This window comes from Manis pentadactyla, chromosome 5 (genome assembly GCF_030020395.1).
Source record: "Manis pentadactyla isolate mManPen7 chromosome 5, mManPen7.hap1, whole genome shotgun sequence".
NCBI classification, from domain to species: Eukaryota; Metazoa; Chordata; class Mammalia; order Pholidota; family Manidae; genus Manis; species Manis pentadactyla.
The window spans coordinates 154,262,831-154,263,090 of NC_080023.1; positions in this window are offsets into that span (position 1 = coordinate 154,262,831).

The following is a 260-nucleotide window of genomic DNA, read 5'->3' on the forward strand; positions in this document are numbered from 1 at the left end:
AGACTGCCTGGGGTTGATTCCTGGTGCTGCTATTTGCTGGCTGGGACCTCTAGGAGGTCATGTTTTTGCATGGAGCCATCACTGTCCCCATCTGTGAAATGTAGCTTCAGAGGGCTGGTGGGAGGGTGCCTGGATGCACAGCACATGATCAAGATTGCTAATAGTGGCCTCAGACATCAAATGCTAGCCCAACCTCATTCTTTAGAGCCAAAAGACACTCAGACTTGGGCTGAAGAATAAGCTTTAATCTCTTTCAGGGT